This window comes from Macaca mulatta, chromosome 6 (genome assembly GCF_049350105.2).
Source record: "Macaca mulatta isolate MMU2019108-1 chromosome 6, T2T-MMU8v2.0, whole genome shotgun sequence".
Taxonomy (NCBI): domain Eukaryota; kingdom Metazoa; phylum Chordata; class Mammalia; order Primates; family Cercopithecidae; genus Macaca; species Macaca mulatta.
In genome coordinates, this window is record NC_133411.1 from 167,448,567 (window position 1) to 167,475,330 (window position 26,764).

The 26,764-nt window shown below is 39.9% G+C and overlaps 1 protein-coding gene and 1 long non-coding RNA gene across 3 annotated transcripts in view; one reads left to right on the forward strand and one right to left on the reverse strand.

Annotated features, from left to right (window-relative positions):
- The window catches only part of LOC144341337 (uncharacterized), a 30,116-nt gene extending 14,121 nt beyond the window's left edge, over positions 1 to 15,995 (forward strand). The window contains exons 2-3 of one of the 2 annotated variants that reach the window (XR_013418215.1): positions 14,684 to 14,843; positions 15,564 to 15,995. This is a non-coding gene — a long non-coding RNA (uncharacterized LOC144341337). Of the gene's footprint in view, positions 1 to 12,618; positions 14,844 to 15,563 lie in introns of those variants that run through there. The other variant, XR_013418214.1, reaches the window with a different exon arrangement.
- Positions 1 to 24,419, reverse strand: part of LOC106999014 (uncharacterized) — a 240,779-nt gene extending 216,360 nt beyond the window's left edge. Inside the window, exon 1 of the mRNA XM_078004509.1 lies at positions 24,280 to 24,419. The gene's annotated coding sequence lies outside the window, so the exon portion shown is untranslated. The remainder of the gene's footprint in view (positions 1 to 24,279) is intronic.
- Positions 24,420 to 26,764: the final 2,345 nt, after the last annotated feature.

The window sequence follows — 26,764 nt, forward strand, 5'->3', positions numbered from 1 at the left end:
CACTTATGAGTGAGAATGTGTGGTGTTTGGTTTTCTGTTCCTCTGTTAGTTTGCTGAGAATATTTCCAACTTCATCCGTGTCCTTGCAAAGGACATGAACTCATCCTTTTTTATGACTGCATAGTATTCCATGGTGTATATGTGCCACATTTTCTTTATCCCATCTATCATTGATGGGCATTTGGGTTGGTTCCAAGTCTTTGCTATTGTGAATAGTGCTGCAATAAACATATGTGTGCATGTGTCTTTATAGCAGCATGATTTATAAACCTTTGGGTATATACCCAGTGATGGGATTTCCAGGTCAAATAGTATTTCTGGTTCTAGATCCTTGAGGAATTGCCACACTCTCTTCCACAATGGTTGAACTAATTTACACTCCCACCAACAGCATAAAAGCTATTTTTCTCCACATGCTCTCCAGCATCTGTTGTTTCCTGACTTTTTAATGATCGCCATTCTAACTGGCATGAGATTGTATCTCATTGTGGTTTTGATTTGCATTTCTCTAATGACCAATGATGATAAGCTTTTTTTTTTCATGTTTGTTGGCCACATAAATGTCTTCTTTGGAGAATTTTGTGTTCACATCCTTCGCCTACTTTTTGATGGGGTTGTTTTTTTCTGGTAAATTTGTTTAAGTTCCTTGTAGATTCTGGATATTAGCCCTTTGTCAGATGGATAGATTGCAAATTTTTTCTCCCATTCTGTAGGTTGCCTGTTCACTCTGATGATAGTTTCTTTTGCTGTGTAGAAGCTCTTTAGTTTAATTTGATCCCATTTGTCAATTTTGGCTTTTGTTGCCATTGCTTTTGGCGTTTTAGTCATGAAGTCTTTGCCCATGCCTATGTCCTGAATGATATTGCCTAGGTTTTCTTTTAGGATTTTTATGGTTTTAGGTGTTATGTTTAAGTCCTTAATCCATCTTGCATTAATTTTTGTATAAGGTATAAGGAAGGGGTCCATTTTCAGTTTTCTGCATATGGCGAGCCAGTTTTCCCAACACCATTTATTAAATAGGGAATCCTTTCCCCATTGCTTGTTTTTGTCAGCTTTGTCAAAGATCAGATGATTGTAGATGTGTGGTGTCATTACTGAGGCCTCTGTTCTGTTACATTGTTCTATATCTCTGTTTTAGTACAAGCACCATGCTGTTTTGGTTCCTGTGGCCTTGTAGTATAGTTTGAAGTCAGGTAGCGTAATGGCTCCAGCTTTGTTCTTTTTGCTTAGGATATCTTGATTATATGGGCTCTTTTCTGGCTCCACGTGAAATTTAAAGTAGTTTTTTCTAATTCTGTGAAAAAAGTCAATGGTAGCTTGATAGGGATAGCACTGAATCTGCAAATTACTTTGGACAGTATGACCATTTTCAAGATATTGGTTCTTCCTATCCATGAGCATGGAATGTTTTTCCATTTGTTTATGTCCCCTCTGATTTCCTTGAGCAGTGGTTTGTAGTTCTCCTTGAAGAGATCCTTCACATCCCTTGTAAGTTGGATTCCTAGGTATTTTATTCTCTTTGTAGCAATTGTGAATGGGAGTTCACTCTTGATTTGGCTCGCTGTTTGTCTATTATTAGTGTGTAGGAATGCTTATGATTTTTGCACGTTGATTTTGTATCCTGAGACTGCTGAAGTTGCTTATCAGCTTAAGGAGGTTTTGGGCTTAGATGATGGGGTTTTCTAAATATACAATCATGTCATCTGCAAATAAGGACAACTTGACTTCCTCTCTTCCTATTTGAAAACTCTTCCTTTCTTTCTCTTGCCTGATTGCCCTGGCCAGAACTTTCAATACTGTGTTGAATAGGAGTGATGAGAGAGGGCATCCTTGTCTTCTGCTGGTTTTCAGAGGGAGTGCTTCCAGCTTTTGCCCATTCAGTATGATATTGACTGTGGGTTTCTCATAAATAGCTCTTATTATATTGAGCTATATTCCATCAATAACTAGCTTATTGAGTGTTTTTAGAATGAAGGGTGTTGAATTTTATCAAAGAACTTTTCTGCATCTATTGAGAAAATCATGTGGTTTTTGTCTTTGGTTCTGTTTATGTGATGGATTACGTTTATTGATTTGTGTATGTTGAACCAGCCTTGCATCCCAGGAATGAAGCCAAATTGATCGTGGTGGATAGGCTTTTTAATGTGCTGGTGGATTCAGTTTGCCAGTATTTTATCGAGGATTTTTGCATCAATGTTCATCAGGGATATTGGCCTGAATTTTTCCTTTTGTGTGTGTGTCTCTGCAAGGTTTTAGTATCAGGTTTTAAAATCATGTGGTTTTTGTCTTTGGTTCTGTTTATGTGATGGATTACGTTTATTGATTTGTGTATGTTGAACCAGCCTTGCATCCGAGGGATGAAGCCAACTTGATCGTGGTGGATAGGCTTTTTAATGTGCTGCTGGATTCAGTTTGCCAGTATTTTATCGAGGATTTTTGCATCAATGTTCATCAGGGATATTGGCCTGAATTTTTCCTTTTGTGTGTGTGTCTCTGCAAGGTTTTAGTATCAGGATAATGCTGGCCTCATAACATGAGTTAGGGAGGATTCCCTCTTTTTCTATTGTTTGGAAGAGTTTCAGAAGGAATGGTACCAGCTCCAGTTTGTACCTTTGGTAGAATTCAGTTGTGAATCCATTTGGTCCTAGGCTTTTTTGTGGTTGGTTGGCTATTAATTACTGCCTCAATTTCAGAACTTGTTACTGGTCTCTTCAGGGATTCGACTTCTTCCTGGTTTAGTCTTGGGAGAGTGTATGTGTCCAGGAATTTATCCGTTTCTTCTAGATTTTCCAGTTTATTTGCGTAGAGGTGTTTATAGTATTGTCTGATGGTAGTTTGTATTTCTGTGGGATCAGTGGTGATCTACCCTTTATCATTTTTTTTATCATGACTATTTGATTCTTCTCTCTTTTCTTCCTTAGTAGTCTGACTAGCAGTCTTTCTATTTTGTTAATCTTTTCAACAAACCACCTCCTGGATTCATTGATGTTTTTGAAAGGTTTTTTGTTTCTCCATCTCCTTCAGTTTTGCTCTGATCTTAGTTATTTCTTGTCTTTGGCTATCTTTTGAATTTGTTTGCTCTTGCTTCTCTAGTTCTTTTAGTTGTGATGTTAGGGTGTTGATTTTAGATCTTTCCACTTTCTGCTGTGGGCAGTTAGGTCTATAAATTTCCCTCTAAACACTGCTTTAGCTGTGTCCCAGAAATTCTGGTACATTGTATCTTCATTCTCATTGGTTTCAAAGAACTTATTTATTTCTGCCTTAATTTCATTATTTACCCAGTAGTCATTCAGGAGCAGGTTGTATAGTTTCCATGTAGTTGTACAGTTTTGAGTGAGTTTCTTAATCCTGAGTTCTAATTTGATTGCACTGTGGTCTCAGAGACTGTTATGATTTCTGTTCTTTTGCACTTGCTAAGGAGTGTTTTACTTTTACTGATGAACATCAATGCAAAAATCTTCAATAATGTACTGGCAAACGGAATCCAGCAGCACATTAAAAAGCTTATCCACCACGATCAAGTTGGCTTCATCCCTGTGACGCAAGGCTGGTTCAACATATGCAAATCAATAAATGTAATCCATCACATAAACAGAACCAATGACAAAAACCACATGATTATCTCAATAGATGCAGAAAATTCTGTCAATTCATCAAATTCATTCTCTGTCTAGTTTTGTTATTTTGCTGATGAGGAGTTGTGATCCTTTGGAGAAGAAGAGACATTCCGGTGTTTGGAATTTTCAGCCTTTTTATGCTGGTTTTCTTCTCATTTTCATGGACTTATCTACCGTTGGTCTTTGATGTTGGTGACCTTTGAATGGGGTTTTTGCATGGGCATCTTTTTGTTGATGTTGATGCTATAGCTTTCTGTTTGTTAGTTTTCCTTTTAACAGTCAGGCCCCTCTTTTGCAGGTCTGCTGGAGCTTGCTGGAGGTCCACTCCTGACCCTGTTTGCCTGGGTATCACCAGCGGAGGCTGTAGAACAGCAAAGATTGCTCCCTGCTCCTTCCTCTGGAAGCTTTGTCCCAGAGGGGCATTTGCCAGATGCCACCTGGAGCTCTCCTGTATGAGGTGTCTGTCGACCCCTGCTGGGAGGTGTCTCCCAATCAGGAGGCATGGGGGTCAGGGACCCACTTAAGGAGGCAATCTGTCCCTTAGCAGAGCTTGAGCACTGTGCTGGGAGATCCGCTGCTCTCTTCCAAGCTGGCAGGCAGGAACATTTAAGTCTGCTGAAGCTGCACCCACAGCCACCCCTTTTCCCTGGTGCTCTGTCCCAGGGAGATGGAAGTTTTATCTATAAGCCCCTGCCTGGGGCTGCTGCCTTTCTTTCAGAGATGCCCTGCCCAGAGAAGAGGAATCTAGAGAGGCAGTCTGGATACCGCAGCTTTGCTGCACTTCAGTGGGTTCTGCACCCAGTTCGAACTTCCTGGCGGCTTTGTTTACACTGTGAGGGGAAAACCGCCTACTCAAGCCTCAATAATGGCAGACATCCCTCCCCCCACCAGGCTCCAGTGTCCCAAGTCAACTTCAGACTGCTGTACTGGCAGTGGATCTTAGCTTGTTGGGCTCCATGGTGGTGGGATTCGCTGAGCAAGACCACTTGGCTCCTTGGCTTCAGCTCCCTTTCCTGGGGAGTGAATGGTTCTGTCTCACCGGTGTTCCAGGCACTGGGGTACAAAAAAACCTTGTGCACCTAGCTCAGTGTCTGCCCAAACGGCTGCCCAGTTTTATGCTTGAAACCCAGGGCCCTGGTGGTGTAGGTACCCGAGGGAATCTCCTGGTCTACAGGCTGCAAATACCATGGGAAAAGCATGATATCTGGGCCAGATAGCACTATCCCTCACGGCACAGTTCCTCATGGCTTCCCTTGGCTAGGGGAGGGAGTTCCCTGACCCCTTGCACTTCCCAGGTGAGGTGACACCCCACCATGCTTCTGCTTGCCCTCCATGGGCTGCAACCACTACCTAACCAGTCCCAGTGAGATGAGCCAGGTTCCTCAGTTGGAAATGCAGAAATCACTAACCTTCTGCGTTGGTCTCACTAGGAGCTGCAGACTGGAGCTGTTCCTATTTGGCCATCTTGTCCTCTGTCTCCACCACATTTTATTTATCCACTCATTGATTGACATTTGGGCTGGTTCCATGCTTTTGCAATTGCAAATTGTGCTGCTATAAACATGTGTGTGCAAGTATCTTTTTTTGTATAATGACTTCTTTTCCTCTGGGTAGATATCTAGTAGTGGGATTGCTGAATCAAATAGTAGATCTACTTTTAGTTTTTTAAAGAATCTCAACACTGTTTTCCATAGTGGTTGTACTAGTTTACATTCCCAACAACAGTGTAAAACTTTTTCCTTTTCACTGCATCCATGCCAACATCTATTATGTTTTGATTTTGTTTTATTATGGCCATTCTTGCAGAAGTGAGATGATATCACATTGTGATTTTGATTTGCATTTCCCTGATAACTAGTGATGTTGAGCATTTTTCCATATGTTTCTTGGCTATTTGTTTATCTTCTACTGATAATTATCTATTTATGTCCATAGCCCACTTTTTGATGGGATTCTTTGGGTTTTTTTCCTTGCTGATTTGTTTGAGTTCTTTGTAGATTCTGGATATTAGTCCTTTGTCAGCTGTATGGATTGTGAAGATTTTCTCCCGCTCTGTGGGTTGTCTGTTAACTGTGCTGATTATTTCTTTTGCTGTGCAGAGCTTTTTAGTTTAATTAAGTCCCATCTATTTATCTTTGTTTTTGTTGCATTTGCTTTCAGGTTCTTGGTCATGAAGTCTTTGCCTAAGCCAGAGTCTAGAAGGGTTTTTCAGATGTTATCTTCTAGAATCTTTATGGTTTCAGGTCTTAGATTTAAGTCTTTGATCTATCTTGAGTTTTTTTTTTTTTGTATAAGAGGGAGATGAGGATCCAGTTTCATTCTTCTACATTTTGCTTGCCAATTATCCCAGCACCATTTGTTGAACAGGGTGTCCTTTTCCCAATTTATGTTTTATTTGCTTTGTCAAAGATCAGTTGGCTGTGAGAATTTGGCTTTATTTCTGGGTTTTCTATTCTGTTCCATTGGTCTATGCACCTATTTTTATACCAGTACCATTTTGTTTTGGTAACTATGGCCTAATAATATAGTTTGAAGTTGGGTAATGTGATGCCTCCAGATTTGTTCTTTTTGTTTAGTCTTGCTTTGGCTATGCAGGCTCTTTTTTGGTTCCACATGAATTTTAGGACTGTTTTTTCTTGTTCTGTGAAGAACGATGGTATTTTGATGGGAATTGCATTGAATTCATAGATTGCTTTTGGCAGTATGATCATTTTCACAATATTGATTCTACCCATCCATGAACATAGGATGTGTTTCCATTTGTTTGTGTCATTTATGATTTCTTTCAGCAGTGTTTTGTAGTTTTTTTCCTTTTACAGGTCTTTCACATCCTTGGTTAGATATACTAAGAATTTTATTTTATTTTTTGCAGCCATTGTGAAAGGGGTTAAGTTCTTGATTTGATTCTCAGCTTTGTCACTGTTGGTGTGTAGCAGAGCTACTGATTTGTGTACATTAATTTTGTAACCTGAAACTTTTCTGAATTCATTTACCAGTTCTAGGAGCTTTTTGGATGAGTCTTTAGGGTTTTGTAGATATATGATCATATTGTCAGCAAACTGTGACAGTTTGACTTCCTCTTTACCAATTTGGATGCTCTTTATTTCTTTCTTTTGTCTGATTGCCCTGGCTAGGACTTCCAGTACTATGTTGAATAGAAGTGGTGAAAGTGGGCATCCTTGTCTTGTTCCAGTTCCCAGGGGAAATGCTTTCAACTTTTCCCCATTCGGTATAATGTTGGCTGTGGGTTTGTTGTAAATGGCTTTTATTACCTTAAGGTATGTCCCTTCTATGCCGATTTTGCTGAGTTTTAATCATAATGGATGCTGAATTTTGTCAAATACTTTTTCTGCATCTATTGAGATGATCATGTGATTTTTGTTTTCACTCCTGTTTATGTGTTGTATCACATTTATTAACTTAAACCATTTATTGATGTTAAACCATCCTTGCATCTCTGGTATGAAACCCACTTGATCATGGTAGATTATCTTTTTGATATGCTATTGAATTAGGTTCACTAGCATTTTCCTTAGGATTTTTGCATTTATGTTCATTAGGAATATTGGTCTGTAGTTTTTTTTTTTTTTTTTTATGTCTTTCCCTGGTTTTGGTATTAGGGTGATACTGGCTTTATAGAATGATTTAGGGAGGATTCCCTCTTTCTCTGTCTTTCGGAATAGTGTCAAGACTATTGGTAACAATTCCTCTTTCAATGTGTGATAGAATTCAGCTGTGAGTCTGTCTGGTCCTGGACCTTTTTTTGTTGGCAATGTTTAAATTATCATTTCAATCTTGCTGCGTCTTATTGGTCTGTTTAGAGATTCTATATCTTCCTGGTTTAATCTAAGAGGGTTGTATATTTCCAGGAATTTATCCATCTCCTCTAGGTTTTTTAGTTTATGCACATGGAACTGTTCATAGTAACCTTGAATAATCTTTTGTATTCCTGTGGTATCAGTTGTGGTATCTCTCATTTTGTTTCTAATTGAGCTTATTTGGATCTTCTCTCTTCTTTTCTTAGTTAATCTTGCTAAAGGTCTATCAATTTTATTTATCTTTACAAAGAACCAGCTTTTTGTTTCATTATCTTTTGTATTTTGTTGTTGTTGTTGTTGTTGTTGTTTCCATTTCATTTAGTTCTACTCTGATCTTTGTTCTTTTTTTCTGCTGTGTTTGTGTTTGGATTGTTCCTGTTTCTTCAGTTCCATGAGGTGTGACCTTAGATTGTCTATTTATGTTCTTTCAGACTTCTTGATGTGGACATTTAGTACTATGAACTTTCCTCTTAGCATCACTTTTGCTGTATCCCAGATGTTTTGATAGGTTGTGTCACTATTATCATCCAATTCAAATAATTTTTAAAATTTCCATCTTGATTTCATTTTTGACCCAATAATCATTCAGGAGCAGGTTATTTAATTTCTATGTATTTAAATGGTTTTGAGGGTTCTTTCTAGAGTTGATTTCATTTTATTCCACTATGGTCTGAGAGAGTACTTGATGTAAGTTCAATTGTCTTAAATGTACTGAGACTTGTTTTGTGGCCGATCATATTGTCTATCTTGGAAAATGTTCCATATGCTGATGAATAGAATGTATATTCTGCAGTTATTGTATAGAATGTTCTGTAAATATCTGTTAAGTAATTTGTTGTAGGGTATAGTTTAAGTCCATTGTTTCTCTGTTGACTTTCTGTCTTGATGACCTGTCTAGAGCTGTTAGGTCTAGTAGTACTTATTTTATAAATGCTGAAGCTCCAGTGTTAGGTGCATATATATTTAGGATTGTGATATTTTCCTGTTGGACTAGTCCTTTTATCATTATGTAATGTCCCTTTTTGTCTTTTAAGTGCTGTTGTTTTGTTCTGTCTGATATAAGAATAGCTACTCCCACTTGCTTTTGGTATCCATTTGCATGGAATATATTTTCCACCCCTTTACCTTAACTTTATGTGAGTCTTTATGTGTTAGGTGAGTCTCCTGACGACAGCAGAAACTTGATTGGTGAACTCTTATCCATTCTGCTATTCTGTATCTTTTAAGTGGAGCATTTAGGCCACTTACATTCAATGTCAGTATCGAGATGGGAGGTACTATTCTATTCATCGTACTATTTGTTGCCTGAATACTTTGTGCCTTTTTCATTGTGTTATTGTTATGTTGATCCTGTGAAATTTATGCCTAAGGAAGTTCTATTTTGGTGTATTTTGAGGATTTGTTTCAAGATTTAGAGCTCTTTTGAGCAGTTCTTATAGTGCTGGCTTGGTAATGGTGAATTCTCTCAGCATTTGTTTGTCTGGAAAAGACTGTATCTTTCCTTCATTGATGAAGCTTAGTTTCACTGGATACAAAATTCCTGGCTGATAATTGTTTTGTTTAAGGAGGCTAAAAATAGGACACAATCCTTACTACCTTGTAAGGTTTCTCCTGAGAAATCTGCTGTTAATCTGATAGGTTTTCTTTTATAGTTTATGTGATACTTTTGCCTCACAGCTCTTAAGATTCTTTCCTTTGTCTTGCCTTGAAATAACCTGATGACTACGTGCCTGCATGATGATCTTTTTGCAATGTTGAGGTCTGTTCTTTCTATACTCAGTTTTTTTGAGGATTTTTATCATGAAGGAATGTTGAATTTTATCAAATAGTTTTTCAGCATCAATTGAAATGATCATATGGTTTTTATCCTTCATTCTGTTGATATAATGTAGCACATTGATTAATTTGCTCATGTTGAGCCATCCTTGCATCCCAGGGATAAACCCCAGTTGATCATGATGAATGATGTTTCCAATGTATTGCTGAATTCAGTTTACTAGTATTTTGTTGAGAATTTTTGCATCACTATTCATCAGAGATGAATATTGTAGTATAGTATATGTAATATAGAATATTGTAGCCTGTAGTTTTATTTTCTTCATGTGTCTTTGGTTTTGGTATTGGGGTATTACTATCCTTGTAGAATGAGTTTGGAAGAATTTTCTCCTCTTCTATTTTTCGAAACAGTTTGAGTAAAATTGGAATTAGTTTCTCTTTAAATATTTGGTAGAATTCGGCAGTGAAGCCATCAGGTCCTGGACTTTTCTTTACTGGGAAACTTATTACAGCTTTGATTGTGTTACTTGTCATTGGTTTGTTCAGGTTTTGGACTTCTTCCTGGTTCAATCTTGGTAGGTTGTATTGTCTAGAAATTTGTTCATTTCTTATAGCTTTTCCAATTTATTGGCATATTGTCGTGCATAGTAGCCACTAATTATCCTTTGAATTTCTGCAGTGTCAGTCGTAATGGCCCCTTTTTCATTTCTAGTTGTATTTATTTGGATGTTCTCTCCTTTTTTCTCAGTCACACTAAAGGTTAGTCAATTTTGTTTAACTTTTAAAAAACCCTTCTGTTTCATCGATCTTTTTTATTGTTTTTTTCATTTCAATTTCATTGATTTCTGATCTGATATTTATTATTTCTTTTCTTCTACTACTTTTGGATTTGTTTTGCTCTTGCTTTTCTAGTTCTTTAAGATGCATTGTTAGATTGTTTATTTGAAGTTTTTTCTCTTTTTTGATGTGAGCACTTACAGCTATAAATTTCCCTCTTAATACTACTTTTGCTGTATCTCACAGGTTTTGATATGTTTTGTTTCCATTATCATTTGTTTCAAGAAATTTTTCAATTTCTTTCTTCATTTCTTCATTAAGCCACTGGTCATTCAAGAGCGTATTGTTTAATTTCCATGTATTTGTATAGTTTCCAAAATTCCTCATTATTACTTTCTAGTTTTATTCTATTGTGGTCAGAGAAGATGCTTAATATTATTTCAAATTTTTTGAATGTTTTAAGATTTGTTTTCTATCCTAACATATGATCTATACTTGAGACTGATCCATGTGCTAAGAAAAAAAATATGTATTCTGCAGCCATTGGATGAATTGTTCTATAAGTATATATTAGATGAATTTGTTCTATAGTGCAGATTATGTCCAATGTTTCTTTATTTTCTGTCTGGAAGATATGTCCAATGCTGAAAGTAAGGTTTTGAAGTTTCCAGTGATTATCATAATGGAGCCTTTCTCTGTCTTTAGCTCTAATAATATTTGCTTAATATATCTGGGTGCTCCATATCCTCTGGCTGAATTAATTTGTTTATCATTATATAGTGACCTTCTTTATCTCTTCTTATAGTTTTTGTCTTGAAATCTCTTCTGTCTGATATAAGTATAGCTGTTTCTACTCTTTTTTGGTTTCCATTGGCATGGAATATCTTTTTCCATCACTTTTTTTTTCAGTCTAATATGTCTTTTTAGGTGAAGTGTGTTTCCTGTTGGCTCAGATCAATGGGTCTTGTTTTTACATCCATTCAGCCACTCTATCTCTTCTGATTGGAGCGTTTAGTCCATTTACATTCAATATTTTTATTGAGAAGTAAGGACTTAGTCCTGCCATTTTAAAATTTATTTTCTGGTTGTATTGTGGTATTCTCTTCCTCTTTTCTTTCTTTCCTATCTTCCTTTATTGAAGGTAATTTTATCTGGTGATAGAATTTAGTTTCTTGCTTCTTATTTTTTTGTGTCTCTGTTGTATGTTTTTTGGTTTAAGGTTACCATGAGGCTTACAAATACTTTTTTTTTTTTTTGACAGAGTCTCACTCTGTCACCCAGGCTGGAGTGCAGAGGTGCAATCTTGGTTCACCACAACCTCCACCTTCCAGGTTCAAGCAATTCTTCTGCCTCAGCCTCCCAAGTAAGCATGTGCCACCATGCCTGGCTAATTTTTTGTATTTTTAGTAGAGATGGGGTTTCACCATATTAGCCAGGATGGTCTCAATCTCCTGACCTCATGATCTGCCTGCCTCAGCCTCCCAAAGTGCTAGGATTACAGGCATGAGCCACCGCACCCAGCCACAAATACTATTTTATAACCCATTATGTAATCTGGTAACAACTTAACACTGTTTGCATAAACAAACAAGCAAAAAGAAAACTACAATAATAAAAGTCTATGCCTTAACTTCGTCCCCCTCCTTTTTAACTTTCTGTTGTTTCTATTTATATATTATTGTACTGTCTTTTGTCTACAAAAGTTGTAGCTATTTTTGAATGATTCATCATTTAGTCTTTCTACTTAGAATAAGAGTAGTTTAGACATCACAGTTAGTGTTTTGATATTCTGTGTTTTTCTGTGTACTTACTATTACCAGTGACTTTGGTACCCTCAGGCCATTACTTTTTGCTCATTACCATCTCTTTCTTTCTGAGTGAAGTGCGCCCTTTAGCATTTCTTGTAGGACAGGTCTGGTGAAATCCCTCGGCTTTTGTTTGTCGGGGAATGTCATTATTTCTTCTTCATGTTTGAAGGATATTTTCACCAGATATACTATTCTAGGGTAAAAGGGTTTTTTTTCCTTCAGCACTTTAAATATGTCATGCAACTCTCTCCTGATCTGTAAAGTTTCCACTGAAAAGTCTGTTGCAGACACCAAGTAGACTTCCAAGTAGAACATTTTGGAGCTTCACTGTATGTTATTTGTTTCTTTCTCTTGCTGTTTTTAGGATCCTTTCTTTATCCTTCACCTTTGGAAATTTGATTATTAAATGCATTGAGGTAGTCTTCTTTAGGTTAAATCTGCTGGGCGGATCACGAGGTCAGGAGATCGAGACCATCTTGGCTAACCCGGTGAAACCCTGTCTCTACTAAAAAATACAAAAAAAAAAAAAAAAAAAACTAGCCAGGCGAGGTGGCGGGTGCCTGTAGTCCCAGCTACTCGGGAGGCTGAGGTAGGAGAATGGCGTAAACCTGGGAGGCGGAGCTTGTAGTGAGCTGAGATCCGGCCACTGCACTCCAGCCTGGGCCACAGAGCGAGACTCCGCCTCAAAAAAAAAAAAAAAAAAAAGAATTCTGAATTTCTTCTCTGTGTTATCTGATATTAACACAACTACTTTGAATTCTCTGTCTGAAAGGTCACATATCTCTGTTTCTCCAGGATTGGTTCCTGGTGGCTTATTTAGTTCATTTGGTGAGGTTATGTTTTCCTGAATGGAAAACATTAGTAGATATTCTTTGGTGTCTAGGCATTAAAGAATTAGGTATTTGGCCGGGCGCGGTGGCTCAAGCCTGTAATCCCAGCACTTTGGGAGGCCAAGACGGGCGGATCACGAGGTCAGGAGATCGAGACCATCTTGGCTAACATGGTGAAACCCCGTCTCTACTAAAATAAAAGTACAAAAAACTAGCCAGGCAAGGTGGCGGGTGCCTGTAGTCCCAGCTACTCGGGAGGCTGAGGCAGGAGAATGGCGCGAACCTGGGAGGCGGAGCTTGCAGTGAGCTGAGATCCGGCCACTGCACTCCAGCCTGGGTGACAGAGCGAGACTCCATCTCAAAAAAAAAAAAAAAAAAAAGAATTAAGTATTTATTGTAGACTTCACTGTCTGTGCTTGTTTGTACCCATCCTTCTTGGGAAAGCTTTCCAGATATTTGAAAGTACTTAGGTGTTATAATCTAAGCTGTATCTGGTTTAGGGAATACCCCAAGACCAGTAACACTGTGGTTCTTGCAGACTGGTGGTGGTCTTGGACAAGGTCTGGAAGAATTTTCTGTATTGCCAGGTAGAGACTCTTGTTCTCTTTTCTTACTTTCTCCCAAACAAATAGAATCTCTCTCTCTCTCTCTGTCTCTTTCTCTTTCTCTTTCTCTTTCTCATTTTCTTCTGAGCCACCTAAAGCTGGGGATGGAGTGACACAAGCATCCCTGTGGCCACTTCCACTATGACTGCACTGGGTCAGACCTGAAACCAGAACAGCACTGAGTCTCACCCAAGTCCTGCTGTAGCCACTCCCTTGGTACCGCTTATGTTCACTCAGGATCCTGGGGCTCTATAATCAGCAGGTCACAAAGCCAGTCAGGCCTGTGTTCTTCTTCCCTTCAGAATGACGAGTTTCCTGAGGCCCTGGTGGGTCCAGAAGTACCATCCAAGAGTTAGATACTAAAGTCAAAAACATTAGAAGTCTACTTGGTGTTCTGTTGTACTGTGACTTGGCTGGCACTCAAACCACAAGACACAGTCATTCCCAGTCTTTCCTCCCCTTTACAAAAGCAGAGGAGCCTTACCCTGTAGCCACCACCACCATAGGCCATGGGGAGTATGGTAAGACTACCAAGGATGTTCTCTTAATGTCCCAGAGCTCTTAAGTCAACTTGTAGAGAATGCTGCCTGGCCTGGGACTGACTCTTCAAGTCTGGGCTCCTCTCTGGCCCAGAGCAGGTCCAGAAATGCCATCCACAAGTCAAGTCCTGGAATCAGGGACTCCAAGAGCCTGCTCGGTGTTCTACCCTCTCACAGCTGTGCTGGTTCCTGAATCCAGCAAGTCTCAGAAGCTCACCCAAGGCCCTTGATGTAGTATGTGGGTATTGCTGCTGGTTATTCAGGGCCCAAGGGCTCTTTAGTTAGTAGATGATGAATTCTCCCAGGACTGAGTCCTTCCCTTCAAGGCAGCGAATTCCCTTCTAGGCCCTGAGTGTGTCTAGAAATGTTGTCTGGGAGCTAGGGCCTGAAACAGGGGACTCCCAACTCTGACTGGTGCCCTATCCTGCTGTGGCTGAGCTAGTATTCAAGAAGAAAGACAAAGCGCCTCCACGCTTTCCTCTCCCCTCCACAAGCAAAACGAAGGGGTCTCTTTTGGAGCTGGAAGCTGTGCAACTTGGGGTTAGGAGAGGGGTGAGGCCAGCATTCCCTTAGCCACCCCAGTTTGTGTCTCAGTATGTTGAGTTCTCCCCAGTCAACTCTCTCTGGGCCCAGTTTAGCACTAGGACTCACCCAAGAGTTGCAGTTCTTATGGCCTAGACTGCCTTTCAAGTTTACTTAGCACCTCAGAGCACTGTAGCCATCAGTGGGGAGGTCTACAGGCACTCAAGCTTCTGGCCTCTAGGATCATTGATTCCTCAACCACTGGCTAGGGTTGGTTCAAATGCTCCCTCCATGGGCAAGCGTCAGCTGAGTTGGTTCAATTTTCCTTTCTGCTCGAACAGGACAGCACTGAGTTCAATGCCTCACAGTTTCTCTGCTCTCCCTCCCCCAGCCTCCAAAGACACTCTCAGCACCACATAGCTGCTGTGGGGGGTTGGGGAGGCCTGGCATCAGAGATTCCGGACTGTTTTTCTTCTTCAGTGCCTCTTTCAGCAATACAAACTTAACACCAGGTACGATGAAGACTCATCTGATTTTTGCTTGTTATGAAGGTTTGTCTTTTTTTTTTTTTTTCTGTGTAAATAGTTGTTAAATTGGTGTCCTTATGGTGGGGACAATCAGTGGAGCCATTTATTCTTCTATCTTGCCAAACCCTGATATCTTAATGCATCCATTGTATGTAACAAGAAAGGAGATTTGTCACATAATGATGATAATTGCTATTAAGAGTGAGCACTGAGCACATACCTGTGCCAGGCACTGTTCTAAGTGCTGCACATGTATAAGTTTTCCCTTAATTGTCACCACTATGATATGAAGCAGGTACTATTATTATCTCCATTTATAGATAAGAAAATTAAAGCACTGAGTGGTTAACTAACTTACCCAAGGTCACACAGTCAGAGAAAGGCAGAGCTGGGGGATTGATGATTGACTGATGGATTGATTTAGGAACACCTACTTTTTTCAACTTAGTGGTTCAATCTGCTGACCTTGAAACCATGGGTTCAAATGCCAGCTCTATTCCTTACTATCAGATCATTTTAAACCGAGTTTCTCATAGTTAAAATAAATAAATTATAGCGTCTAACCTCATAGGTATGTAGGAATATTATATGAGTTAACTCATGTAATAGTGTAAAACCTAGAATACTGGCTGGTACCAAGTAAGCAATATTATTAATACTATTATTATTTCTTCATGTATAACTTAGGCAGAATGATTTGACAGCTTGTGTTCTAACTACTACCCTGTATTATTTTCCTTCTAGATTCCATATCCTCAGTTCCATAGCTGAATGGTTGACACACTTGAAGCAGTCGATAACAGTTGATGAATAAATGAATGCATGAACAGATACATGAACTGCTGAATGAATTCGCAGAAGATAGAGAGAGGAGAATTAAGTCTTATCCTACGTGTGGAGTTTGGAAGGGAAAACAAACATTTCTTAGGAAATGCCAGTAATCACCTATGTTTACTATTGTTAACAAATCAGGAAATGTGCCTTCCTTCCAGAAAAAATGACGAGCTTATCTACACTACAGGAAATAACAGGCCTTTGGACCTCCTAAGCAACCCCAAGCATGGGATCCCTCTCACACTTTCTGTTTGCTCCTTCATTTGCACCTAAACCCAGCCCAGACTGTGCTGTGAATTTCATGGCCATAGCTTATGCCAGTAAAAAGCCTTTCATACTCTGCTAATGTGGCATTTGTTTGGTAATATGCGGGAAAGAGCATTAAAAATAAATCCAGAAATGGCATCTTATAAATTTGGATTTTCTGTTCTCATAATTTATAGGAGTTCATGTTAGAGAGCACTGTCTTATGCATAAATACAATTTCTTTGTGAGCTGATGATGGAATTTATATCAAAGGGGGTCGAACATATACTTCATGAACTCAGCATCCACTATTATAAGCTATTTCATGTATAACTGGAGATGAATGATCTCTCCCCCTGTTTGTCTTAACTTAAAATTCAGTTGGTTTGCTTGAATTCATTTCCAAGGCATGGGAGTGGGGGAAGGGAACTCAAGATTTATACACCTTTAATCTAATCAATTCCAAACATATCTTTAGACAAATAATTTAAAAATCTATGCATCACAAAACACCTCTATTAATTTCAGAATACATAGTTTGGTGAATTTTTATGTGATTGTGGGTTTGTGTGTTTAAGAAGATTAAAAAAAAATCATCCTTTCTTTCCTTTCCCCTCAGAAAGAAATTTTAACAGGAATGTTTTGAAATAAAATCCCACAAGGAAACAATCCCCCCAGACAATTAAACTGGGAGAAGTTCCCCTGAGGGCAGACCAAAACAAAATTCGTAAAAATAATTGCTGTGCTGGGTTTCTGCTGTATTTTGGCTGGGCATAAGCAGAACAGCGGGGACCTGTGCACATACTCACAGAAAACACACACACACAAACACACAGAGTAAGTGTGTCCCTCCATGGAGCAGGCTTATGACACTGTTGTGTGTAACTACCTGGCCAGACTCGGGTCTTTCTGGCAAGACGCAGTGATTTGGAGGCTGTAGCCAATATAAAATAACAATCAGGTCATTTACAAGGTTCTGCCAAATATTAACCTTGTATCCAATTCTCCCCCAACATTGCGGAGTCTCTAATATGAACCAGGCCAGCCCCCCAATCATTTTACCATATTCTGGAATGGGGGTGGAGGCAGTAGTCAAGTTGGGGAACTCAGTACACACTTGTTAGAAATAAAATATTTTAAGGGGGTGTGTTTATACCAAGATAATGATGTGGTTTGTTGGCTTTTTTTTTTTTTTAAGTGCCAGAAAGATTGTTTAATTGCCCTCTCCTTCCTTAGGGGAAACTCAAAGGTTAATCCATCCAAGAAAGTGGGGTTTGCATTTGCCCTGAAGATAACAGAATTATTTGAGCTGTGGTTGAGGGTGTAGGAAACTGTGGTTTAAGGCCAGGTGGCTGAGAGTGTTTTGGCAGGGAGGACTGAAGTTATGGTTTTGTGTCTGTGTTAGGGAATTGCTTTGGACAGAATCATGCGGTACTGGGTTTAATGCCACACTCAGGAGCATGCTCAGACAGCTAATATTGTATTAATATTTATTGTTAACATAGCTTCATAGTTATTTTTAGCACTTCAAAAGAGATCACTGATTTGGACCATCGCCTCTACTTCTCCACTTCTCGTTTTTTAAGCAACCACACTGGAGCCCCCGCTGTGTGCCAGGCACTACGTCCTATTTAATCTACACAAGAGGTCGATACAGTCAATATCTCCATTTTAGAGGTAAGGAGAAGAAGGTTTCTTGGACCAGGAAATACCTCTCCCAGGTCAAGTGGCTACAGAATATAAAGCTAAAGGCAAGCCCCCTAACTTGGTCCATGTTCCATTCTTCCCTCTTAAGAGAGAGTCGCCCTCCATGCCTGAATCCATTCTGCTAGTCTTTGCTTTCAAAGACCAGTGAAGCCAATGGTACTGCACTAGTCTGAGCCATGTCATAGAGAACTTCTAAACTTCTCAAGCCAGCCATAATCACCAAGATTCAATGGATAAAATAATTCCTAAGTAAGCCCATCTGTCTGAAGTGTAGATTGTGTTCATTCTCTGTCCCTGCTGTATAAATTCTAACCAAGTTTTCCTTCCCTCTCTAAAGGCCAATCATACCTTCCAACTGAAGGCCTTGGGGAACTTAAATGCAATTTCTATGCTGAAATTAAGCCAGGTGAAGGTTTCAACAATAACAACAACAAAACTGGTCCCTCTGGGTCTTCTCTCAAAATTGTTGGTATCACTACTTCTTTGGAAGCAGAGGTGACATTTCTTGACAGCCAAGACACTATATGTTACAGCTAGTTAGTCTTCTTTGAATGTATTTCTTTTTTTTAATGGAGTGGAGCCTACGGAGGGGGCGGGGCTCAAATTCTTTCGTGAATGGAGTGTTAGAATAAACAGCTCTGCACGAATGTTGGGATAATGTTTTAAAGTGAGTACCAGCCAATGCAGTCAGGAGAAGCAGTTTTAACAGCAGGGCTGTTATTTTAACAATAGGTTACCAGATCCATTGGGCAATCTGACTAAAAGCCCATATTTATTTCCCTAATTTTATAAACATTTAATAGGTCCTTATTAAACACATCAGCCAGCATGATTTAATAACACAATCAGTCTAGAAGTTTAAGAAAATTGAAAACAGGATTTGAATGTAATGCAGCCACAATTACTGGAGATTATAGGGAATCATTCCCATATGTCTCCAGTGGAGAGCTGCTAATCTCTGTTTGCGTGGAGGTGATTTCCTTTGGAACCCTGCCCAGCCTTCAACAGCACTAGGGCTGAACAAATTAGATTTGAAAGTCCCCAATTTTATGACTAAGGTAATACACTCTGTGTATTTAGAGAAACACTGAGTTCCTATTTTCACTGGCTCTCAAACGCTGGACAGAGACCTTGATTTCATTTAGTTTGGCTCCACTTAGAATATGGTCATAGGTCTGAAGGGGTCAGCACATGTTTTTGTGTGACTTTCATAGATATTCTAATTCCTCTCCACCCACAATGCTGAGGCGTTTGCATCATGGCTTGGTGATGACAGATCTCAGGAATGTGCTGCAATTAGACCTGGAAGACAGCCGGCTTCTAGGGGCCTGGGGACCTGCACCTTCCTCTACTAAACTTTTGTGCCTCCATCTCATTCTTCGTCCTCTGCTCATGGTACCCTCCAAGTGGCTTTTCTTATGCTCAGAGAATAGCAACCTGGGAAACTGGGCTTTGTTTTTCTCTTTCTTAGGCAGCTTCTGGAAAAGGTGAACTCTGCAAAGAGACAGATTTTCTTGATTCTGGATAAAGCAGCAAGGACCAGTAGGCTACAGATGAAAGTCCTGGGAGCTACAAGATTAGGAACAAACCCCAAAGCAGCATTTCTATTAGAATTAGCCTGAAATAGTGCTGGACGGTCTCCACCTTGATGTTTGCCTCCCATCCTGCCTCTTATTTTTGTAGAACGAGTGAAACATAGTAACAATGACTCCCAATTCCTGAGCACTTACTGTATGCCCGCACATTACAATACTGCCTGCTTTAAGCTTCACAATAATCCAGTAAGATCAGTATTATCAACCACACCATATAGAAAAAGAAACTGAGATTCTGTTGACTTTGGAACCTTCCTGGTCTCAGCAAAGCAAGATTCAGACTCAGAGGGCATTGACTTGGAAGTTCCTTTTTTAATATATACTTTAAGTTCTGAGATACATGTGCAGAACATGCAGGTTTGTTAAATAGGTATACACATGCCATGGTGGTTTGCTGCACCCATCAACCCATCATGTACATTAGGTATTCCTCCTAATGCGATCACTCCCCTAGCCCCCAACCCCTCCAACAGGCCCTGGTGTGTGATGTTCCCCTCCCTGTGTCCATGTATTCTCATTATTCGACACCCACTTATGAGTGAGGACATGTGGTGTTTGGTTTTCTGTTCCTGTGTTAGTTTGCTGAGAATGATGGTTTCCAGCTTCATCCATGTCTCTGCAAAGGACATGAACTCATCCTTTTTATGGCTGCATAGTATTCCATCGTATACATGTGCCACATTTTCTTTATCCAGTCTATCAATGATGGGCATTTGGGTTGGTTCCAAGTCTTTGCTATTGTGAATAGTGCTGCAATAAACATACGTCTGCATGTGTCTTTATAATAGAATGCTATATAATCCTATTCTTAATCGCTATTTGGAGTGTGTTGCTTCCAATAATGGTAAAGATAATGAGATGATCACAATGCTTTATATGTGCATGAAAAGGAAGTGTACCTTTTCCTAGACATCTTTCCACTCAATTCAAGAGTTCTAGTTAGTTTCTTCTTGGTAACTTCCCTTTACAATGGTGCTTTTGGCTTTTAAAGATCCAGAAGCAACAAGAGGAGGAAGAGGTAAAGGGCTAGAAAAAGAAATTTGGGTAATTCTTAAGAGAAATGTTGAGGAGCTTACAAGAATGAGAGGAAATGAGATTTTACAGTTTTTAAAACTTATTTATGATTTACCATGTACCAGGCATTATTCTAAGCACCTGTCTTGTATTTCCCTTCATTTCAATCCTCCCAACCATCCTGTGAGGTAGTTCTATCTTAAAGTAGTCCTATTTTGTCCACATTAAGTAACTTGTTCAAAGTGACCCAGCTAGTAAGTGGCACAACTGGGATTTATGCCCAGGCACTCTGAGTCTAGTGCCAACCCTCACCACTGTGCTAAGACATTGTGTATCAACTAGTCCTTCACTTGGAGAAATGCAAGGAGGGAACTCATGTTGCTTTCAGGTTAGTTTTTGCTTGCTGAACTAAATATATATTTGACCTTCACTTAGCTCCTTGCCTGAAGCCCTCAGCAGGTTTATCTAAGCAGGTGGGATTAAAACCTTTAATTTATTGACTTGACTTTACAACCTAAACCCACATCCTCTTCCCCACCACACGCACCCACCACAATCATACGTGTTCAACTCACAGTCACAGACATCTCCATTAACATATATTAAGATTATATGTGCTGAGCTTTAAAACAAAATGGAACCACTTTGAACCCTTTAGGCAAACAAGAACACCGGAAATCTCCATTCACCCTCCACCCTCGCCAAGGACTTGATGGTTCCCCTAGGGGCAGAATGTTTGAACACCCAGTCATCAGTGTATATAGACTTTTCTTTTGTTCATTTCTTTAATCTAGAGCAATCATTACTCAACTCTAGCATGTATAAGAATTGCTGTAGATCATTGGATGCACTGAACAAAGAGTATCCACTAAGTGTGATGGGCGAAGGCGACACTGCCTCCCCTGCAGATGCCAGGTGAGAGCATCATCCAGGTAAGAGCATCATCCAGGTGAGAGCACTAGGTGAGTTGAGTCAGTGACACACAATGCTTTGAGGCTTTTGAAGTGCCTCAACCACCTCCTGCTCCAGTTACGCTAACTTTTGGGGGTCACCAGTACATGTCCTGGCCCCAGGAGACATGTGAAAGTAAATTAAAATGGAGACCAGGCCTGAAGAATCCCTGAGCAGACCAAGCCAGGTAGGCCTCATCAGTGAGTTTAATCCTCCTCGATTTGCAAGCATGAGCAAAACTTAACTTGAGTTATTTTTCTTGTAAATGCCTATATTAAAGAAAAATAGAACTTAAGCTCAACCAATCAGAAGCAGCCAAAACACTTATCATTATATAACTAGGGGCCTTCCAGCAAGATAGACCAAATAAGGCAGCCGTATGATTAATATAACCAATCAAATATTTGCTTTGCTTTACTTCCAAGTTTATCCTATAAAAACCTCCCTCTAGTGTTCTTCTGGTGGAGCTTCCGAGCCACTTCCAATTTGGAACTACCAGATTCATGAATCACTGTTTGTACAATTCAACTCTTTCAAAATTTATTGTGCCTCAATTTGCCTTTTTAGCAGGTTTTGTATTTCAAGCTCCATTTCATTGATGATGACTGCAGCACAGGAAAGAGCCTCATCTGAAGTCAAAATGTGCTGGACTCTAAAGACAGCCTCAAAACTGCCCTGAAATCCAGTTGTTTCACATAGAGTAGCATCTTTTATCATCATCCAACTTTTACCATGAAAGGGTCAAATGGCTTCTAGAAGCCATCGAACACAGCAGCTTGATGATGTAACAACTTTTTAAAAGAAATACAAGTAAATTCTGCTGAAATGTCTACAAAAAAATCCAACTAAATCAATAGCAGATAGGATTTTCTGCTTCTAAAAGACAATGCCTTCTAGAATATCATGACATTCCATCACTAAATATTTTATTTAATCAAAGTTTGTTGGTGTAGACTTTCTGCCAAATCCTCAGGGTGAATTCTAATTACACAGTGTAGCCGGGTGTTTACAGAGCATGACCTTTTTAGAGACTGCATGCCTGGCTTTGTATCCTTACCCAGCGAACCACTAGCTTTGTGTCCACGGGCACGTTTACTTCATCTCTCTGTGCATCAGATTTCCCATCTCTAATATGGGGACAATGATGGAATCTGCCTCTTGGGGTTGTCATGAGTATTAAATCAGTTAATCTAGGCAAAGTACTTAGAACAGTGCCTGGCATACCTGAAGAGTGCAATCAGTGTTACCTCCTATAGTATCAAATGGGAATATGCCTCAATCAAGATGAGAGTCATTGAACAAGATATAAGTTTGTCTTCACAATAAATAAAATCTATTCAGTGGTATGCAGTGGGCCAAGGATGGAGTTTCAGAGTCAGACAAACCAGAGTTTGCATTCTGGCTCTGCCTCTTTCTAGAATTGTCATCCATGTAACAGCTGGAGGCTTAATGAATGGCAACTACATGAGGCAGCATGATAGTCAGATGTGTGAATTTCAGAGCTACTTCTGGATTCCAACCCTCTGCCACTTAATTCCTATGTAATTATGGAAAAGACACTCATACTTTCTGTACCTCAATTTCCTCCTCTGAAATAATGTAACAATAAAGCCTACGGGAGTTGTTGTGAGGGGTAAATGAGATGTGTGTATATTTCCCCACAGGTAATCAACACTCTATAAATTGTAACAATGCTACTGTTAGTCTTTTCCAAATCACATAGGTGGTGGTTACCTCCAAAGTCAGATCTCAAGAGAAAGACAATTCTATTAAGTATTCTAAAATACATGTAATATATAATATCCTATCTTAGCCATTTTTATATAGAGAGTTCAGTGGTATTAAGTCATTCCCATTATCGCGCAGACCTCACAACCATCCACCTTTAGAACTTTTCATCTTGGAAAACTGAGACTGTCTCCCCATTAAACAATAGCACCCCATGCCCCTTCCCCCAACCACTGAAAGAAACACCATTCTACTTTCTGTCTTTATAAATGTGTCTACTCTAGGTACCTTATATAAGTAGACTCATACAATATTTGGGTTTTTGTGACTGACTGATTTCACTTAGCATGATATCCTCAAGGTTCATCCATTTTGTAGCATGCATCAGAATTTCTTTCCTCCTAAGGTTGAGTAATATTTTGTTGTATGTCTATACCACATTTTGTTTATCCAATCTTCTGTCAAAGCACACTTGGGTTGCTTCTGTGGTTTAGCTATTGTGAGTAGTGTTGTTATAAAGATGGGTATGTAAACATCTGTTCAAGACTCTGATATCAATTATTTTGGGTATATACCAAGAAGTGGAATTGCTTGATCATATGGTAGCTCTACTTTTTATTTTTTGAGGACCTACCATACCGTTTTCCACAGCAGCCGCACCATTTTGCAATTCCACTAACAGAGCACAAGGGGCAATTTCTCTGTATCTTTGTCAACACTTGTTATTATCTGGAGTTTTGTTTTTTTTTTTTTTTGATAGCAGTATCCTAAATGGTGTGAGCTAATGTCTCACTATAGTTTTAATTTGCATTTCTCAAATGATTAATTATGTTTAGTATTTTTTGTGCTCATTGGTCATTCATAAATCTTCTTTGGAGAAATGTTTATTCAAGTCCTTTGCCCATTTTTCAGTTAGGCTGTTTATTCTTGTTGTTGAGTTGTAGAGAAAGACATTTTTAAAGACACTTTCAGAGACTTATTTTATGAAAAATATTTTTTTCTTTATTCCTCAGAAAAATAAAGGGAACATTCTTAACGGAGAGAAAAATAGGAATTGTAAGGTTATTTTGTGATAAGGTATGTATAAAATGTCCCTTTCCCTAGGAATGGCTTACACAGAGGCCTCAGGTAAGGGAGTGCAGGGAAGGCCTGCACCTCTTCCAGCCTAGCTCCAGCCCCAGCCCCAGCCCCAGCACCCTGAGCCTGTAAGGCAGACACAAGTACTTCTGCCTCTTGGGGCCTGGCATCCTAGGGTGTCCACTCAGGCCCCATTAAAAGTGGCCACCATAAAGTGAAAAAAGCCAGTATCTTTGTTCATTTTTGTGCTGCTCTAATAAAATGCCACAGACAGGGTAAGTTATACACAACAGAAATTTATTACTCACATTTCTGGAGTCTGTGAAGTCCAAGAACAAGGCCCTAGAAAGTCATGTCTGGTGAAGGCTGCCGTCTGCTTCAAGATGGTACCTTGGATATTGTGTCCTCGCATGGCAGAAAGTGGAAGGGCAAAAAGGGCCTAGTCTAGTTCCCTCCAGTCCTTTTATTAATATAAGGCTCTAATCCATTCATAAGGGCAGAGCCCTCAAGACTTAGTCATTTCCCAAAAGGGCTTATCTCTTAATGGGGATTAAGTTTCAACAAGAATTTTGGAAAGGACACACTCAAACCATAGCAGCAAGTCTCAGAAGGACAAATACTGCATGATTCCACTTACGTGAGGTATCTGAAATAGTCAAACTCATAGGAACAGAGAAAAGAATGGTGGTTGCCAGGGACTGGAGGAAGGCAATGTAGAGTTGCTGTTCAATGGGTATAACATTCCAGTTATGCAAGACAAATACCTCCTAGATAACTGCTGTACAACATTGTCCCTATAGTTAACAACACTCTGCTATGCACTTAAAATTGTGTTCAGAGGGTAGATCTCATGTTAAGTATTCTCACCATAATAGTAATAACAATGACATGGTCACCACTGGGGGTTCTGGTACCTGGAATGGCAGCTGGCTTCCGGATGACTTCAATGGAAGAGCATGCTTCACGAGTTACTGGACACTGCTTCCTGATCCTCCTTCCCCAGGCCACACCCACTTTACAGCTTGAAGCACTAATACTTCTTTTTTTCTTTTCTTTTCTTTTTAGAGGGAGTCTCGCTCTGTTGCCCAGGCTGGCGAGCAGTGGCGCAATCTCAACTCACTGCAAGCTCTGCCTCCTGGGTTCATGCCATTCTCCTGCCTCAGCCTCCTGAGTAGCTGGGATTACAGGCACCCACCACCACGCCTGGCTACTTTTTTGTATTTTTAGTAGAGATGAGGCTTCATCACGTTAGCCAGGATGGTCTTGATCTCCTGACCTCATGATCCGCCCGCCTTGGCCTCCCAAAGTGCTGGGATTACAGGCGTGAGCCACCGCGCCTGGCCTAAAGCACTAATACTTCTCATAACATCCTATCACCTGAGAGAGTGAGCCCTGACACCCTCCCCTCTGAGTGTCCCCAGATAACTCCTCAGTGAAGACGGAGCTGCATCTCCAAATGCAACACTAAAATCCTGCTTTGCCTGCACAGGTCATCCTTGGGGTTAGAGGCCAGGAGAAGCAGAAGACATTTTTACTAGCACCTAAAAACCTCAGCTCCTTGGGCACTCTTGCTGCCTAGACCAGTGTCCCAAAACCCAGCGCCTCCCTGGACCCATCTCCAGCCTCCACCCTTGTGGAATGGTGGGATCTTCCTGCTTTGCCTTACCAGGTGGATAACACTGAATTCTCTGCCTTTGGCTTTTTTACTTAACATTAATTCTACTTTTACCCACAGCCTTCAGCCCTTAATTGAATATGCATTTACTCAACCACAGGCTGGGTGAACTTGCTAGGAAACAGAAAGGAAGGTCAAAATATGAAGGGTTGTGATGGATAAAAACCAATGGATAACTTTGGTTCCTTTGATGAGGATGTGAGGCCGGGGGCCATCAAATGTTTAGCAGGAACCTGTGAAAATAACATTGCTGTGGTAATTCCTCCTAATATGCAGTGAACTGAGAACATTTCAGGCATTTTATTTTCATGTCTGCTCTAATCATTGAAAACAATTTTAAAAAGCAAAATATCAGGGTCAAAATATTTCAGAGGTATTTTTTTTCACCTCTAGCTTGAAAGTAAATTGTTACTTTCTAAGCAAGCAAACAAAAAGGGCTTTTATGCATATCTGATTAGCTCATTTCCTTTGATTTTGGCGAGTGATGTCATTTGGGCCCAGCTGTTGGTATGCTGCAAATGATTTCCCTTCCTCATGTTTCAGCGAGTCATTTCTGCCCCTAATGGAATTACTTTGACTGGAACCCAGCATTTTTCATGGTTCACCTCTCCTATCAGCTGATACCCAGGACTTCTCTGGAAAAAACGAGGAGAGGCCACAAAGGTATTTAAATGCCTAGCAAACAATAATTTCACGTAGACTCTTATCAAGCAGTTGTCTTTTGGAAATCTGTTTGTGTCCAATGCCTTAGCTCCTCAATTCATCCAGTAAAATAACAGTGAGAGTCTGAAGTAGATGAAGCGTCTAAATTAAAGGGCCCTGGGTTTTCAGAAGCAGGCCTGGCTTGCCCCTTTCTGCCCCATGTGCTTACAGCAGAGCTGACATATTAACCCAACAGGGAAGGTAGCAGAGCCATAGAAAGAACAGGGTAGCACACAGGAGCAGTCTCTTTCAAACTCTTCAGACAAGTCCACATTTGAGTGCCACACCTTGCTAGTTAAGTGTCTGGGTGTCTTTATACCCCAGTTTCTTACTGGTAAAAAGAAGCTACTAAAAATAAGCAGATAGTGGGAGAGGCTGTACGTGGGAACCAGGGGTAGATGAGGAATCTCTGCACA